Genomic DNA, 16,862 nt, shown 5'->3' with positions numbered 1-16,862 from the left:
TCCGGGTCTTTATAACACAGGGAATGGCTCTGTGGTGGGTCACATGAAAGAGGGAGTGGTCACTTGGCGAGCAGGAACTAAGCAAGTGATGGGGGGAGGGAGTGTCACTCCTGCTTATAAGGACCTACTGTAGGACCTTCTTGAAAGACAGCCATTAACCCCTCCATGGGCATGTCCTGATAGCCTTATTTCCTCCTGCTGCTATTGGCACTTGAATTCAGGGCTTGAGTGTTGTCCCATAGCTTTCCTTCACTCCAAGTTGGTGCTCTAGCACTTGAATCACAGATCTAGTTCCAGATTTTTGGTGGTTAATCTAAGTGGACCTTCCTACTTGGGCTGGTTTGAACCTTGATCCTCAGATCTCAGTCTCCTGAGGAGCTAGGATTATAGGTGTGAGCCATTGGAGTTCAACAGAGCTCCCCCTCTTAAAGGTGGAAACTATCCCAACATCATCACAGAAGCACCTGAGTTCCAGCTCACAAGGCTTTGAGCAACACACTCAAACTGTATCCAGGCAGCAGCCTCAGACAAAGTTTGCCTCAGAGGATTTGCCCCAGGAGCCCTTTAGCCCATCAGGCACTGTGTCTGAAACTTAGAGCTGGGGAGACCTCTTTGTCTTCGGGAATTTCCAGATTGAACATCAACATCTTCTGTGTGTGTGTGTGACTGAGTGGGTGCAGACCGGTCACTCTTGAGTGTCATGAGACACACATGACACAGCCTCTCTACTAAGGGATGCTTAGCAGGGGCGTTAATCAGCAGAAACTCCATTAATGAGGAACACAGAAGGGTTTGTTTAGCACACAGATCACTAAAGAACATGTTCCACAGCCTTTCTCTAGAAAAATAAAAGTAACTCATTTTCTTCACTATGTACAGTAAATTCCAGATATATCATTTAATCTATAAATGTTTTGATTCTATAAATCAAAGAACTAGCCAGATGCTGGTACCTCCGGCCTGTAATCTCATCTAGTCAGGAGGCTGGTATCTGAGGACCTTGGTTCAAAGCTGCCAGGGCAGGAAAGCCCATGAGACTCTTACCTTCAATTACCCACAAAAAAGCTGGAAGTGGTTCAGGTGACAGAGTGCCAGCCTTAAGCATGAAAGCTAAGGGACAGTGCCCAGGTCCTGAATTCAAGCCCTAGTAGCCACATTAAATAAATACCAAGAACTAATGTTTAAAAGAAAATCACAATTCCCTTCTCACACTGAAAACAGGCCTAGTCAGCCTTCCTAATTCATGATTCTCTTACAATGTTCCTTTTTTTAAAATGGCTGATTGACCTTCCCCACAATTCAGCCATACCACTCCTAGGCACCTACCCTGAACATCATAAACCAGGATATAATAAAGAAACCTGAACATTCATGTTCATTGCCATATTGTAAATTACAATAGCCAAGATATGGAAATGGCCCAGATGCCCCACAATAGATGAGTGGATCCAAAAATTATACCTATATACAATGGAATTTTACACAGCCATTAGAACAAGTAAAATAATGTCATTTGCAGAGAAATGGATGGAAAAAGAACAAATCGTGTTAAGCGAGATAAGCCAAGAACAGAGAGACAAACAGTACATGTTCTCTCTGATATGTGGAAGTTAGATCTAAAATGTACTGGGATACTAGAAATTACAAAAAATTCTAGATACTCACATATAGTGAGACCAAAAGAGGATAGTCTTAGAAGAGAATCACAAAGGTGCAATGCCTAGGTGCCTCTTCATATTTATATAAAATAATATACATACTGAAATGAAATCCTAAGATATGGAAATGAAAGACTTTCTTTAATTTGTTGTTTTTCTTTTTTGATAATTTTGTATTCTTTACCTTATGTATGGTATATTTGCATGCATATCTGTGGGAGGGCAGGAGGGAGGGCACCGAACTTGAGTAAAATGAGTGAAAAAATGCAACAGTGAAGCGCACTGGACATTGATGAAAGTGAACTATACAATTTGTGGATGGAGATGGGAGGGAGGGAATAGGAGAGAATGAGGGAATGGATAGCACTGTACAAAAGGAAATGTACTTATTACCTGGCTCATGCATATGTAACCCCTCTGTACATCACCTCTATAATAACAACAAAGTAAAAAAATTTTAATAAGTAAAAACAGCTGGCTGAATGGGGATAAAAGAAGCCCGTACCAGGAAGTAGGAGAGGCATCAGCTTTGGGCAGTCCCAATCAAATAGAAGAGGGGCTGGGAATATGGCCTAGTGGTAAGAATGCTTGCCTCCTAATAGAAGAGGGATTTCCTTTCACTCTGCCTATTCTCACTCAGAACTTCAGTCTGTGGTTAGATCCATCTCTCTGTCTCTGTCTCTCTGTTTCTCTCTCTCTTTCTGCACCAGACCATTATTGAGATATCATTGATATATATATGTGTATATATATATATATATATACATTACTATATTTAGTAAATCCAATTTGACAAGTTTTTTTCATCTTTTTAAATTTTTTATTTTGTATTGTTATTATAAAGGTGATGTACAGAGGGGTTACAGTTACGTAAGTCGGGTAATGAGTATATTTTTTTAGACAATGTCACCCCTCCCCTCATTCTCTCACTCCCAGTTTTTCTCTCCCAATCCCACCCATGAGTTTCAACATGGCATCTAGTGAGTACCACTACCGCATCTGTTTGCCCTTTGTTCCTCCATTTCTGTGCAATTTGACAAGTTTTGTTTTTTTTTTTTTTGGCCAGTCCTGGGCCTTGGACTCAGGGCCTGAGCACTGTCCCTGGCTTCTTCCCGCTCAAGGCTAGCACTCTGCCTCTTGAGCCACAGCGCCACTTCTGGCCATTTTCTGTATATGTGGTGCTGGGGAATCGAACCTAGGGCCTCGTGTATCCGAGGCAGGCACTCTTGCCACTAGGCCATATCCCCAGCCCGACAAGTTTTAACCTATGTAAATACCTAGGATGCCATCAGCAATTCATGAAAATAAACATGTGTGTCATCGCCAAATATTTCCTTGTGCCCGTGTGTGTGTGTGTGTGTGTGTGTGTGTGTGTGTATGTGTGTGTAAGGTCATCTAATATGGGATCCAGCCTAAATTCTGAGGTGGACAACACTGAATTGTTTACTATAAGCATGATTTTGTAGCACAGAAGCTTTGCACTTGTTAAATAACAATTCACCATGTCCTCAAACCCCATCCCAGCCTTAGACACCACTACTACTGTATTCTTCTACTTATGAGTCGTACTGTTTTAGTGATCTCAAAAAAGTAGAATCCTGAACTATTTGTCCGTTGTTTCACTAAGCATGATAGCTTCCAGGTTTGTCCATGTTGTAGCATAAGACAGGAGTTCCTTCTTTTTTAAGGTTGAATAATATTCCATTATATGTGTAAAGCATATTTTCTTTATTATTTATGGATCAAAACAACATGGCATATGTTAGGATGACAGCTATCAACAAAATAAAAAAAATTTAAAAACCACAAGCACTGGTAAGAAGTTGGAACCCTTATACACCACTGGTAGAAATGTAAAATAGGGCTGCTGAGGAAAACAGCATGGAATTTCCTCAAAATACTATAGATAGATCTACCATATGATCCAGTCATCACTTTTTAGGCATAAAACAAGAGACTGGACACCAGCTATTGAGGTATTTGCACACTGATGTTCACAGGAGCAACAATTGCAATAGCCAAGAGATGAAAATGACTCTCTTCCACCTCTTCCTCTTTTGTTTCTTTCTGTTCCTTCACCTCATTACCTGCTTCTTGCTTTGAGCTACAGCACCTTATCACCCCTCATTACCCTGAATGTTCTGGAAGCAGTGGGCTTCCTTTCCTCTCTCCCCGCCTATTTTCTCACTAACCTGAGCTCCCCTTCTGCATCCTGAATGCAATATCTAATGGCTTCTTCTCAACCGCCACGTATACAGCTCTTAAATTTTTTTCTGGATTCTCAATATCCTTGGTCTCCTGTAGTCTCTTCTCCCACAGTGCCTCTGTCTCCAACTGTCTTCTCTTCCTCTCCCCATCCTTGAATAATGTTACCCAAGAACCTCCCGTTTCCTCACCTTAAACTCTTCCTTTGCAACCTGATTTACCTGGGCACTATCCCTGAGCTTCTTTTGCTCAAGGCTAGCACTCTTACCACTTGAGCCTCATTTCTGCCTTTTTGGTAGTTTATTAGAGATAGGAGTTTCACGGGCTTTCCTGACCAGGCTGGCTTCTAACCCAGATCCTTACATCTCAGCCTCGTGAATAGCTAGAATTACAGATGTGAGCCACTAACCCCCTGGCTCAACCTGCCTTTTAATTGACACACTTAGACTCATGATGTTGGATGTATTTGTTGGTATTTTAAGGGATTGTCTTTTTTCTGTTTGTCTGCCTTTTATTGCTGTTTTCTTTTTTCTACCTTCCCATTATTTGCTGCTATGTGTTTTAGAATTTCACTTTTCACTTTTTTTTACTCGTATGTGTGCCCGTACTGGGGCTTGATAGGGCCTCATGTTCTCACTTAGCTACTTCTGTTCAGGCTGGCGTTCTACCTCCCCGCTCCGCTTAATGGCTTTGGGGTGGTTAATTGGGAGTACCACAGAATTTCTTGTCTATGCTGGTTTTGAATCATAATCCTCAGATCTCAACCTTCTTAAGTAACTAGAATTACAGACACGAGCCACTGGCACCCAGCTTACCAGCTTTTGTGAATGTGTTTTACAGCTTATTTTTGTAGCTACTCTAGCTATTACATCATACATACATAGCTCACATCATCACACTTACTGAATCACCATCTTGCCATTTTGAGTGACATTTTACCTTATCTACCATTTACAATTGTCTTTATTATGTTCTTTACATTAGAGCCACATTAGTGTTACAATGTTTTTGGAAGTACTGAGATTTGAATTCAGAGCTTCTCACTTGTTCCACTTATTAACCTAACTGGTGCTCTACCATTTGAGCCACATCTCCAGTTCTGGCTTTTTGAAGGTTCATTGGAGATTAAGAGTCTTTCAGAATTGTCTTGCCTGGCTCGTTTTGTCTCTTGAGTAGCTAGGATTATAGGTGTGAGCCACCAGTGCCTAGCTTAGGGTTCACTTCTTGAGTTTGTAGATGTAAGGCCCTTGAAAATTTGGAAAGGTCTCAGCAATTATTGTTTCAAGTAATTTTTTAATTTTTTTAATTATTATCATAAAGGTGATATACAGAGAAATTCCAGTTTCATTAGTCAGGTAATGAGTACATTCCTTTTTGGACAATGTCACCTCTTCCTTCATTCTGTCCCATCAAGTGTTTTGTTGTTTGTTTGTTTTTGTCCGGTTTCCTTTCTTCTAAATTTCTTTGACTCTAATGACAGAAATGTTAGAGCTTTCGTCATAGTAATACAGGTCTCTGAGTCTTGGTTTGCTTTTTCTTTTTTTTTTTTTTTTGTCAGTCCTGGGCCTTGAACTCAGGGCCTGAGCACTGTCCCTGGCTTCTTTTTGCTCAAGGCTAGCACTCTGCCTCTTGAGCCACAGCGCCACTTCTGGCCATTTTCTGTATATGTGGTGCTGGGGAATTGAACCCAGGGCCTCATGTATAGGAGGCAGGCACTCTTGCCACTAGGCCATATCCCCAGCCCTTGGTTTGCTTTTTCACTTTGTGTTCTCCCTCTTTTTTTAACCTACAGATCATATTCACCTGCTGTTCAGTTCACCCACTGAGCTTTACATCTGTGTGTGTGTGTGTGTGTGCGCGCGTGTGTGCATGTGTGTTGCTGAGGATTGAACATAGGGTCTCATAAAAGCTAGGCACACAGTCTACCACTGAGTTCCATCTCCAGCTCTCATGTCATCTATTTTTTTTTCTATTTCTATTTCTTTATGGAAGCTTTCTTCCTTTTTTCTCCACTTGTTTCAAACATATTCACAATTGTTCATTTTATCATAATGGCTTTAAAGTCCATATCAGATTATCCTAATCTATCAGCATTTGGCACCTAAGGATGATTTTTTTTTTCCATTCATGTTGAGATCTTGGAGGTTCTTGATATAACAAAGGATTTTCAATGGAAACATGGACGTTGTCGGCTTCTCTTCTGAAACTCTGGGCTTCATTTAAACCCACTGTCTTCATTGGCTGACTCTGACTTGGCACAGGAACTTCAACGACACCTGAGGGGGGGAGGGTCGTCCTCATTGCTGGAAGGAGTTTCCACTCCATGGCGGGGGAGACCTCATTGACAGCAGTGAAAGTCTTTAATTTTTCTCCTCCTAGGCCTCCCTTGGCACAGTCCAAGGCAGAGGAAGTACAGTCCGGACTCCTCACATCATTTCTCTGATGTCACCCTGCTGGGGTCTTGGGTACCCAGTACAATGTTGGCTTTCAATTTAGCTCTTCCCTTTGCTGACCTAGCTCATGGTAGAGACCAAGATTTTTTTTTCCTGAGATATTTGGCTGAAATAGGGTTGTGATTGTCTGAGAAATTTTCTGCTCACCTGTATTTCCTCTTGCTGTTCCTTTGACTAAAGACAGAAGGCTTTTCTTAGGTGTCTGTGGTTGTGCCTGTGTTTTGTCTGCACCCATCCGTGTTTGCAGACTCTTGTTTCCCCTCTGCCCTCCACTGCTGTCTCCTGAGGGTTATCTACTCACCATAACTTCTGGCCTCTGGACCAGGAATGTCTCCCATACCCATCTCCTCCTGAGCTGGTTCTGATCTGTTCAAAGCCTTTGTGGATTCTCCCTGCCTCCCATGAGCCATGAAGAACCCTTCTTTCTTGGCCAGCTGCCCTTGGCTTGCTTTGTGATTTCCCAAGTTCTTTCTGCTCCTCTCTTAAGGCACAGGAGGACTCTTGGTCAGAGAAGAAACAATCTCACACCCTTTGCCCCACCCCAACATGTTCCTTTGAGTAGTGAGTACCAACAAATGCATTTGAAACTAATGGGGGTATAGAATACCAATGTGCTCTCTCCCATTTGGGTGGCATGGCTCCTAAGAAGAAGAAGGCTTCTTAACCTCCCTGCATAAGGGATCAGAAGCCCAGGGAACAACTTCCCCGTCCACCAGCACTGCAGTTGCCATGGTTTCTCCCACCACAAGGAGCATGTAGGTGAATGCTGATCGGTGAACAGAGCAGGGCCGGCCAAAGCCTTTTCAGGCCATTTCCATGGAGGAAAAAAGTTGATGAAGTAACAGAATGCCTTAAAACCATTCAGATGGCAGAGCCCAGAGGGAAAAATTCACCAAGATGAAGAATCAAATTAACTAGGAAAAAACAGCCAAGAACCTCTTTAAAGATAAAGCCACAATCAACAGAGATTCCATCATTCATGAGACTCAGAAATGTGAAAGCACTTGTCATCCCAACTTATTCATAGCTATTAGCTCTAAAACACCTTTTTCCTAACTTATTTTTTTACTTATGAATTCAGGATTCAGGTGATATTTTAAATGATGGTGAGTGCCAAGCTATAAGGAATTTGGTAGGTCATTTTACCCATGTCTCTTACTAAACATCCTATGCAAAATGTACTAATAGCTAGTCACCCATGGTTCACGCCTGTAATCCTAGCTATTCAGGAGGCTGAGATATGAGGATCTGGCTTAAAGCTAGCCTGAGCAGACAAATTCGAGAGACTCAGCCAGAAAATAGCAGGCAGTGGAGGCGTGACTCAAGTAGTAGAGAACCAGCCAGCCTTGAGTACAATAGCTAAGTAAGAGCATAAGACTTTGAGTTCAAGCCCTAGTGCACACACACACACACACACACACACACACACACACACACACACACACAAAAGTCTAATTCAGAGTTTCTTGGGCCATCCTCACATTCACCTTCACAAACAATCGCAGGAACAAGTCACTTCAATCAACTTTCTTGAAGTCGCCGTGTCTCTCTGAAACGGTTCCAGAAGTCATTACACAATTTGTGTTATACTCAACTCCAGGATGATAATTTTTAAAAGGGTAAGGTTGGGACAGATACAGGGGAAAACAATGAATAAGGTAACATGGATCAAGATGCTTATACAGTGACATGCTGAATTGAAACCCCTTTGTATAATTACTTAAAGATAATTTAAAAGTGGGCTTTTGAACACCCTGGATTCATGCAAATCTTTTCGGCCCAGTGGACTGAAAACAACTGTTGAGTCTTTCCACCTGTACCTACCTGCCTTGAGCAGCTCCAAGGCCTCCCTAGCATCGGTGTGGCCTTCAAGCTTCTGTGAATCCAGATGTTAGTCTTTGCCAGGTACCAATGGCTCACACCTATAATCCTAGCTTCTCAGGAGGCTGAGATCTGAGGATCTGTTTGAGGCCAGTCTGGGCAGGAAAGTCCATGAGACATTTATCTCTAATTAACCAGAAAAAAAAAAAGCTATAAGTGGAGATGTGGCTCAACTGGTAGAGTGCCAGTCTTAAAGGGAAAAAGGACAGGCTCTGAGTTCAGGCCCCAGTACTAACATTTAAAAAAAAAAAAAACAAACATCCACCAGTCAGACATCTCTCTTCTCACAAGTGAAGCCACATAAAAGACCTCTGATAAGTTCTTTCAGATCTCCTTTATCCATCCTGCTTCCTGCCAGCTGCTTTGCTTTGTTTTCCCTGGGCGATCTTCTTTCCTTTTGCTTTCACAATGTGCTCCCTTATCTTCTCTGATCCCAGCAAAGGGTAAAGCGCCAAGCCCATCACAAGGTGAGAACCAAATGTCCTCACGTGCTCTGTGCCTCTCGGAGGTAGAGTGCCTTGAATAGGGGTGCCCCAAACCCAGCCACAGTACAATATTTTTTGTGTGCTGATGGTGAGGTTTGGACTCAGGGCCTGTGTGCTGCTTCTTAGCTTTTTCACTCAAGGCTAGTGCTCTATCACTTGAACCACAGCTCCATTTCTGCCTTTTCAGTGGTTAATTGGAGGTAAGACTTTTATGGATTTTCCTATCTGGGCTGGCATTGAACTAGGATCCTCAGATCTCAGCCTCCTGAGTAGCTACGATTACAGGTATGAGCCACCAGTGCTTGGCTGACAGCACAATTTTTTAAGTGACGGTAGTAAATCCAGTCACCTATCCTTACCTGGGATAGAGGTAGGGAGACCTCTGCCCCCAACCATGACTTCTCCTTTTATTATTTGCATGGTGGGGGAAGGGATATTGGAACTTGAACCCAGGGCCTTGCGTGCTCACTTGACTTTTTCACACAAGGCTGCTGCTTTACCACTTGAGTCATACCTATACTTCTGGCTTTTTGGTGGTTAACTGGAGACAAGAGTCTCACAGATTTTCCTCCCTGGGCTGGCTTTGAGCCAAGATCTTCAGATCTCAACCTCCTGAGTAGCTTGGATTACAGGCATGAGCCACCAGCACCTAGTTAGCCTCCCCCTTGGGTAACAAGGGGAATCTCCTAGAGACTTATGTTTCTCAAGCATCTGCCAGAAACCAGGGGCCATTCCATTGCCATCATGTGCGGGAGATGCACCCACCTTTATCTCCAAGAAGAGGAACCACACGCAGAGGCTCTGCCATAGGCCAGATTGTGAAGGGAAGGGGCAGCTTCTCCCTACCCACCATGCTTCCAGTAGGGAATGAGGATATGAGGAGGGGGGTGGACAGCATGCCTCCATAGTAGAAGTCGTTTCCAAGGTGCCAACCTTAAACACCATATCCCAGGGCAAAGGCCAAGGGAAAAAATAAGACAAGGCTGGCAGTACCCTGTGCCCTGACACGGAGAATGCCCAAGGCCTCTTTCCTTGTGCTAGAGCTTCAGCCAGCTTGCCTGTCGTCCTCCTGATCCATCCTCAGAAGCCCTTTCCTACTGTCCTGGCCAAACTGTCAACACACACCTGTTTCCATCCTGAGGTACAGTTTAGGAAATTGCCCTATAGAAATACTTCGATGCGGGGCTGGGAATATGGCCTAGTGGCAAGAGTGCTTGCCTCTCATACATGAAGCCCTGGGTTCGATTCCCCAGCACCACATATATAGAAAACGGCCAGAGATGGCGCTGTGGCTCAAGTGGCAGAATGCTAGCCTTGAGCAAAAAGAAGCCAGGGACAGTGCTCAGGCCCTGAGTTCAAGGCCCAGGACTGGCCAAAAAAAAAAGAAATACTCCGATGCGCATGTACTCAATTATGTTTCTTCAAACTTATTAGAGTAAAAAACTTATAATAGCAAAAAAAATCAAAAATTCATATATTCTTTATTAAAGATTCAATCGAGGGGCACTGGTGGCTCATGCATGTAATCCTAGTTTCTCAGGAGGCTGAATCTGAGGATTGTGGCTTAAAGTCAATGAGAGTGGGAAAGTCCATGGGACTCTTATCTCCAATTAGCCAGCAAAAGTCAGAAGTAGAGGCATGGCTCAAGTGGTAAAACATGGCATTGGGCAGAAAAAAAGCCAAGTGAGAGCAAGAGGCCCTAAGTTCAAGCCTCAACATCCACACCAAAATAAATAAACAAATCAGTAAATAATCACTGGGACACATTACTTAGTATTGGCAGAACATTTATTCATTCCTGTAAAGAAGAGCAGATGCTGCTTGACTGTTGTGAATGGATGAGGGAAAGCAAACAATTTGGGTTTTTAAAAAAATTTTTTTGCAAACAATTTATAGAAGAAAGCAAAGGAAACTCCCTTATGAAAACAAGGAGCCTTTTTTATTTGTTCGTTTTTTTTCTTTTGTCTTCCCTGCCACATTTGGATCTTCCTGCAGGATCTGTCAGTCAGGCTGTCTCCATGCCGTGTCTGCACCTCTGGCCAGCTCCCGCTCCGTGAAGCCATTTTGCACAGAGCCCTTTGTACGCATTTTCTCACAGTCAGTAGGGGAACTGTTTAACAAATGGTAGTTGAGCTGACAGATCTGAACACACTGATTTGCTGTAATGTCGGACCCTGTATGTGCACACACAATATGTATATGTGGGTGCACGAGCGCGTGCTTGCACAGCACGTGTGTGTGTGTGTGTGTGTGTAAGTTGTAGAAGGAAGAGACTAAACACCAAACTGTGGATAAAAGGGACGAGGGTTCCCTTTAATGACACTTTGAGTTTTTGTGCTGAGTATCTACTCATCCTGTCCATCCTGAATTTTCTTTCCAGTTCCCGTACATATTTCATGTTTTTCAGTTACTGGTCAAGATTTTCTTTTTAGGCCAATACTGGGGCTTGAACTCAGGGCCTGGATGTTGTCCTTGAACTTTTTTTTTTTGCTCAAGACTGGCACTCTACCACTTGAACCACAGGTTATTTTCAGCTTTTTTGATGGCGAATTGCCAGTAAGAGTCTTCCAGTTTTATCTGCCCTGGCTGTGTTTGAATATCAGTCCTCAGATCTCTGCCTCCTGAGTAGCTAAGATTCCCAGCATGAGCCACTAGAACAAGATCATTTTAAATATTTTATTGAAAATTGTCCTATTTGAAGTGAGATGGGAGACTTTGGAGACTCCTTCTGATGTGCTTCTTCTAGAAACCAACAATTCCTAAGACTTCAGATTACACACATACATACACACACACACACACACACACACACACACACACACACACTTTTTTGTTTTGCCAGTCCTGGGACTTGAACTCTGGTCCTGGGGGTTATCCCTGAGCTTCTTTTATTCAAGGCTAGTGCTCTAGCACTTGAGCCACAGTGCCACTTCTGACTTTTTCTGAGTAGTTTATTGGAGACAAAAGTCTCGCAGACTTTTCTGCTCAGTCTAGGTACACACACACATTTTTTGTTCATTTGTTTGTTTGTGGTGCTAGAGAGCAAACCCAGCATTTCTACTGTTGAGCCCCATGGTTTGGTTTGTTTTTTTTCATGCCAGTTCTGAGGCTTAAACTCAGGGCCTTGGGTGCTATCCTTTACCTTTTGCTCAAGGCTAGTACTCTACCACTTGAGCATAGACCCACTTCTAGTTCTTTGCTGTTTAATTGAAGATAAGAGTATCATGGACATTTTTCTGTCTAGCCTGGCTTTGAACCACCCCAAATCCTCAGATCTCAGCATCCTGAGTTGTGAGTTGGCAGAGCCCAGTTCTAAGTCCCATATTTTAAATCAGTCTTTCAAATATTGGAAAGATGATGAAGTACAGTCAGTATTTGTATCAGAGAGTTCCTTATCTACAGATTCAACAACTCATATGTCGAGCCATGAAACGTTAGGAAACATTTACATTTAAGAATTCTGAAGAAAAAAGTAGTAAAAGTTGTTACTTTGTTATATGTGTGTATGCATATATATAAATATATATACTAATGTGTCTACATGTATGTATGCATGTGTATTTTTTTTCACAGTGCTAAATCAGACTTGCACATGCTAGGCAAATCCTGCACCACTAAGCTAAACCCCAAGCATCATATACATATGATATATAGTACATATGTGTATGTGTGTATATTTCTATATAGTTTTTGATACTAAGACTCCATTTCTACTTGTGTTAGGATGAGATTAAGAATACTTTCTTTAGCCAGATGTCAGTGGCTCACGCCTATAATTCTAGCTACTCAGGAGGCTGAGATCTGAAGATCACAAACTTGAAATCAGCCTGGGCAGGAAAAATCTTTAAGACACTTATCTTCAATTAACCAAGAAAAAGAAAAAAGGATGAACTAATGCAACAGTGGTACTCACTAGACACTATGCTGGAAATGAATTTTACAAGCTGGCGGGGAGTAGAGGGGTAAGTGGGAGAACATGAGGGAGGGAGCAACAGTGTTTAGAAAGAATGTACTCATTTCCTTATTTAGGTAACTACAACCCCCTTGTTCATCACCTTTACAGTAAAAAAGAAAAACAAATTGCTGGAAATGGAGATCTGCTTCAAATGGTAGCATGCTAGCCTTGAGTGAAAAAAGCTCAGAGACAGTGCCCAGGCCCTGAGTTCAAGTCTTAGTACTGGCACAAATAAAAAGAATATTTTGGGGGCTGGGGATATGGCCTAGTGGCAAGAGTGCTTGCCTCATATACATGAAGCCCTAGGTTCAATTCCTCAGCACCACATATATAGAAAAGGCCAGAAGTGGCGCTGCGGCTCAAGTTGGCAGAGTGCTAGCCTTGAGCAAAAAGAAGCCAAGGACAGTGCTCAGGCCCTGAGTCCAAAGCCCAGGATTGGCAAAAAAAAATAATACTTTCTTCAGCTGGGCACTAGTGGCTCACTCTTATAAGCCTAGCGACTCGGGATCAAGGTTTGGGCTAGTGGCATGGTTCAGCAGGAGAATGCCTGCCTAGCAAGCACAGGCCCTGAGTCCAAACCTCAGTGCCACTCTTTAAAAAATGTGTACCAAAGGATCAAGGTATAAAGTGAGCCTGGGGGTTGGGAATATGGCCTAGTGGTAGAGTGCTCACCTTGTATACATGAATCCCTGGGTTCAATTCCTCAGCTCCACATATATAGAAAAGGCTGGAAGTGGCACTGTGGCTCAAGTGGCAGAGTGCTAGCCTTGAGCAAAAAGAAGCCAAGGACAGTACTCAGGCCCTGAGATCAAGCCCCAGGACTGGCAAAAAATACAAACAAACAAATAAAGTGAGCCTGGACAGAAAAGTCTATTAGACTTCATCTCCAAAATAGACATCAAAAAGCTAGGTGGGAGACATGGCTTAAGCAATAGGGCACCAGCTATAAGCAAGCAAGCCTAATATAAGCAACACTCAGAGTTCAATCCCCAGTACCAGCAAAATAATAATAACATTATTTTTTTTCATAGGAACATAAAACATTTGGGGCGGGAGGTATGTAGCTTAAGTAGTAGAGCACAGGCCCTGAGTTCAAACCCCAGTACTGCCAAACAACTTTTTATTTTATTTTATTTATTTATTTATTTATTTATTGCCAGTCCTGGGCCTTGGACTCAGGGCCTGAGCACTGTCCCTGGCTTCTTCCTGCTCAAGGCTAGCACTCTGCCGCTTGAGCCACAGCGCCGCTTCTGGCCGTTTTCTGTATATGTGGTGCTGGGGAATCGAACCTAGGGCCTCGTGTATCCGAGGCAGGCACTCTTGCCACTAGGCTATATCCCCAGCCCCCAAACAACTTTTTAAAAAACACAAAGAATTTGGCGTAGAAAAGTTCACATCAGATTATACTCAGAGTCTCCTTAATTCATGTGTATGTTTTCTTATGTATCTGTTACACAATCCAAAGTCAGCATCTGTAAATATCTATTCCATTCCTCCTCTCTTGTGTAAATTTTAAGCAGGCCCATGTTTTTCCAAAGCCTGTCATAAAATGTCACGTAGCTAGTGCAAAATGTGAGTTTCCACCAGGCATCAGTGGCTCACCCCTATAATCCTAGCTACTCAGAAGGCTGCGATCTAAGGATCCAAGTTCAAAGCCAGACAGACAGGAAAGTCCATGAAACTTATTCCCACTGAGCCACCAAAAAGCTGGAAGTTCAGCTATGGCTCAAGTGGTGTAGCACTAGCTTTGAAAGGGAAAAAAGAAAGAAAGAAACACCAGCAACACAGCACCCAAGCACTGAGTTCAAGCCCCATTATTGGCATAAAACAAGCAAACAATAACAGCTACAACAATAACGGCTACAAAGCAATGGAATACAACATTCTATTCCATTTTCAGAGCACTAAGACATCGCACTGTGATGGCAGGTGAAATGCCAAAAGGAAGGAGGGGGACATTGGGCCCCACCAGTGGCATCCTGAAGGCTGTGCCTTCTTTAAAGCTCACAGCCCAGTGGACTGATTAAGATCCTTCTCAGGTTGGAAAAGGGCTTCCTACTTACCTAGCAGCAGACTTCTGAGTGAGTCCTCTGAAGGCGTCTGAGGATAATCCAAGGCTAGGATTACAGGCATGAGCCACTGGATTCTACCCATGGGTTTGTTTATAACAGAGAACTACAGCAAGAAAGACATTTAGGAAAGCATACGCAGGAAACAAATGTTTCACAAACTTTACTTACCCTTACTAAAAGAGACACATCCAAATATTCTGCCTCATATCCTGTTTTATATCATTTTTAAGTGGAAGAAATTTACATCTAAGCGCACTAATGAGATCAGAATGAATAACTCCAGACTAGATCATCAGTGGTGCGCACCCTACTCCGATTCACAAGTTTTCCTGGTGCCATCTACTGGCCACTCTTGGTATTGCAGGAGGTTTGTTTTTTTTCTTTTTTTAAACACTGGTAAATGTTTTAAGAATGACATTAAACCAAAGAACACATCTCCCAAGGTGGAAATAGCTTCCAAACAGCTTGTGGAGAAGTTTAAACTAATAGCTGACATATAAGTCCTATCGTGAATTCTAAGTTCAAAAGCCATAGCCAGTTCTCAAAAGAAGGGTTTGCAAATCACAGAACATCCTGGAACCCAAACCTCAAATCCAAACTAGCTACTAAATCACCAGTTTCCAGAATTTTTAATTCAGGATATTGTAGACGAGCATTTCACATACAGCTGTTGAGGTCTAGCAGATATAGCCAGGAAATCAACCATCCCTTGTCAAACCTGTGACCAAAATGGTTTTTGTTTCCTACAACAGCATTTAATATGAGAGCCTTTTGAGTGTTCAAAAAAGTCCAAACTAGCCGGGCACTGGTTGCCCAAACCTGTAATCCTAGCTACTTAGGAGTCTGAGAACTGAGGATCGCAGTTCAAAGTGCTAACCTGAGGAAGGAAAACCCATGAGACTCTTATCTCCAATTGACCACCCCACACTAGAAGTCATGCTGTAGCTCAAAGTGGTAGAGCAATAGCTTAAAGCAAAAAAGCTCAGGGACAGTACTTAGGCCCTGAGTTCAAGGCCCACGACCAACCAAAAAAAAAAAGTCTTAAACAAAATAAAACACTATATTGGTGTCACACAAATTAGAATATAGAACTCTCTATTGCTGTTTTGTAAATGATTCTGTTTTCAGGTTGACAGGCCACTATAACTTAAAGGACTTAAGATATATATTCAATAAAATAAATTCTCTTACCAGTTAACCTAGGGAGTTAGAACTGTGAATTCATTTCAGATCAAAATGTGCTTTTGGACTTTGGGGAGGTTTTTTTGGTGCCAATTCTGGAGATTAAACTCAGGCCCTTACACTCTTGCTTGGTTTTTTTTGTTTGTTTGTTTTTTGCTCAAGGCTGGTGCTATAACCACTTAAGCCACACCCTCACTTCCTGCTTTTTGCTAATCAATTGAAGAGAAGCGTCCCCCCAGACTTTTTCTGCACTGGCTAACTTCAAACCATGATCTGAGTGGCTAAGATTATAGGCATGAGCTATGCTAGCCTGCCTCAAAATGTGCTTTTGGCACAAATACACTTGAAAGTATCTTTGTAATTTCTCCACTACTGCTTAGAATGTCATAAAAGAGCAAGTAAGACACTAAGTTGATCCTACAACCACCATGTAACTGAGACACATGAAGCAATTTCAATGTTCAATTTTAGAGACGTTATATGTGACGATTCCAATAGGATAGGGATTAATTTTAATCCCTAGAGCTGTAATTACGAAAAACTTGGAATTTTAAAGGCGATGTCTTTGGTTTGAAAAAGAAGAAAAGGACAATTAGATTATTGACATCTGAATTCTTTTCTTTTTGTTCTTGAAATATAACAATTGGCTTTTTCCCTCTATGTGATTTGACATTCACATTTTCAGGAACCATAGTAAGGATCTGACTGAATGGTATAAGCAGAAATTACAGTGAAGTAATGATCCTGCTAGTAATTACCCACACAGATTTAAAAAATTACATCAGAGCCACACCTCTGAAATCACATTATCCTAAGTTTATTATTAATTATCTAATGATGCCAGTTTCTCTTCAGTTTCTTACTGCTATTTTGGGAAGGGTTACATTTTCTCTTTTTTGCCAACTATATTATTGAATTTCAACAGCACAATGGAGGGAAAAGGGTGTGACCCAATAATTAATGGTTCTTGA

This window comes from Perognathus longimembris, chromosome 3 (genome assembly GCF_023159225.1).
Source record: "Perognathus longimembris pacificus isolate PPM17 chromosome 3, ASM2315922v1, whole genome shotgun sequence".
In the NCBI taxonomy this organism is placed as follows: Eukaryota; Metazoa; Chordata; class Mammalia; order Rodentia; family Heteromyidae; genus Perognathus; species Perognathus longimembris.
This window is presented reverse-complemented; position numbering follows the sequence as displayed.